This window comes from Nicotiana attenuata, unplaced genomic scaffold, assembly GCF_001879085.1.
Source record: "Nicotiana attenuata strain UT unplaced genomic scaffold, NIATTr2, whole genome shotgun sequence".
NCBI classification, from domain to species: Eukaryota; Viridiplantae; Streptophyta; class Magnoliopsida; order Solanales; family Solanaceae; genus Nicotiana; species Nicotiana attenuata.
The window spans coordinates 110,199-112,932 of NW_017672671.1; positions in this window are offsets into that span (position 1 = coordinate 110,199).

Genomic DNA, 2,734 nt, shown 5'->3' on the forward strand with positions numbered 1-2,734 from the left:
CCATCTAGCCCTTCTTTATGGCATAAAAATACACATAATAGGACTGGAACACATGCTTTCCATCCCTATTATCTTTTTCTTCACAACACAAGTTGTGCCAGGATTAGTCTGTTAAATAACATCTCTATAGTCATACAATCTTTTAAACTCTTTTTGAACATCTCCAATTAATTCATTCAAAATCATAGCCCTAACTCCATGGACAGTAGACCTTCAAACTTATATGTCTAGTTCTAGCTTAACCAATTTTATCAACTCCCAAACCCTCATATTTGGCTGGGAAATAATTTTATCCCTGCAATACTTCGCTAGATATCTAAAGTTGCAAAGCTCGTTCTTGTTGTTCTTATAACACTTATATATAGGACAATATCTCTTCACTTTGAAATTGTTGGATCTGCCATCTTTGCTAGCAAACAGATTTCATGGACATCCACCTTTGCATGTTCTTTTCAATTTGAACTCCTTTGTGGATAGCATTCTTGAGCTGAGGGTCTTTCGAAAATAGCCTCCCTACTTCTTCGAGGTAGGGGTAAAGTCTGCGTACACACTACCCTCCCTAGACCCCACTAGTAGAATTTTACTAGGTGGTTGTTGTTGTTGTTGTGGATAGTATTTCTGGATATAACCCACCTAATCTCAGTAACACTTTAAAAAATAAGGTCCAAATTCCATGTTATTTTCTTGACAGTTGGATCAAATATCAACCTCTTTTTCTCTTCTTTGCATCAAGTTTTCTCTTGTGTTCTTCATCAAACTCATTTTCCTCATCTAAAGCAAAATTTTGAGCATCAGAAGAACCAAAATATAGCTCATCAGTACCAACTAATCCTTCATACTTATTTTCATTGCTCTCGGTCCTCAACTCATCAAACCCGCGGTCTATACCAGCATCCCCTAGATTTATGTCACCGTTATCTTTAGACTTTCACTTTTTTTCATCCTATACTTCCTCAACACATCCTTGCACTCCCCAATCTCTTCATGTACATCAAATCCATAGGGATTATCATCATGAACATCTATATCAACTACACCACTCTCAGACCTAGATGAATTATCAAAATCTGAGTAATTCTTATTATCAAGATCACCTTCATCATCTTCCTCTGTTCCTCCCTCTTGAGATGGTTCTCCCTCTTGCTCTTCTAAGTTTATAGTGACTTTATCAGCCTCACTATTTTTCCTACCAACCTCTGGCCTAGTAGCATTTATGTCAATTACCATTAAAGGAGCAGCGTGTGTGACATAAATGTCTACGGTATTCTCGTCCTTCGATTTATTTTAAATGTCTAATATATCCTTACCAGCCAATATATCTGCCAACTTATCACTTTTGTACATGGGACAGATGTACTGCTCAACAATACTTTTTAAACCCCATTTGCTTAGTGTAATCCATAAGCTTAAAAAATAATAATATATCCACATCTACATATAAGGTCAATGACTGACTCCTCCCCTCACATAATGAGCAAAAGTACAGGAACTAGCACCCTATCATGATACCACTTTAACGATCAGTTAAAAAGATATATTTCCTGCAAAGGGGGCAAGAGAGTTAACTCTCACATATAGTATTGAATAAAGAAATAAAAGGGTACACATAAAGCCAAAGCAATTCATTATATTCAAATCAGGTGTAACAATAAAAAAAAACTAGAAAAATTCTAACTTTAGACACTATTTACAAAGAGCAGAATGCAACCAACAATAAAACACTCTTAAAAACAGAAATACGACAAGTAGAAAGTAACATTGAGAATGACAAAGGATTCTCCTTCAAAAAAGAACGAAACCCTAAATCGAGTAAAAATAAATAATCCCCAATTCACATGCACTGAACGGATAAAATATGCATACTCACCTGAAGGACTTGAAATCAACCTCTTGTGAATGGTAAAAATTATCCGATGTAAATCAGATCCACCTGCATTGAACGGATCTCTTTCAGCACTTTCAATGGAAGAAGAGACGATAAATGGGGAATTAGTTTTGAGGTTATTTGCACTTAGACTTTTAATCGGAGTAGACCGGGTCGGGTAATGTAATAGGGTTATTAGACAGATGGGTCGGGTGTTATAATGGTCATGGGTAAGTCAAGCATGTGTAATATACCGTATGAATTATTAAATCTCTTTTTTCTTGTTATGTTTCTAGTCAAAAGCCACATAAATTAGAGCAAATGGAGTAAAAACAAATAAAAATGACTTCTCATCAGCTGTATAAACATTGGAGTCCAAAAAGATAAAAGATGGGCCAAACTGTCCCTTTCCGAGGGGAGAGTTGTGCGGACCAAAATGGCTAAAGGGCAAAAAGACACTGAACTGGCAAAAAGTTAAAGGCCCAAATGATTCCACGAAAAGTACGGAATTATATCAATTGGACTCTTCGAAAATGCCTGCCTAAAGAGAAATAGATTCTTCTTGAATCTTGTTTATTCGCTTGATTATTGGCACGAGAAATGCTTTTGTTTAACTTCATTCATTTTTGGTAATTAGCTTTTGGTTAACTTCTCATTTATGTTTACAATAGCATCTAGCCAACAATAAAAAGAGATATGTAAATAAAAGGTAGAGAGAGAAGGGCATGAGTCAAAGTTCTCTCGGCGCACTTTAATAACGTACGCCATCCATGGGGAGGAGAACTAAGACATCGATCCCTGTAGCAGATTTGACCTAGAAAGTGACGGGAAGGATTCCTAATCCATCTTTCAATGTCAATTTACCTAATT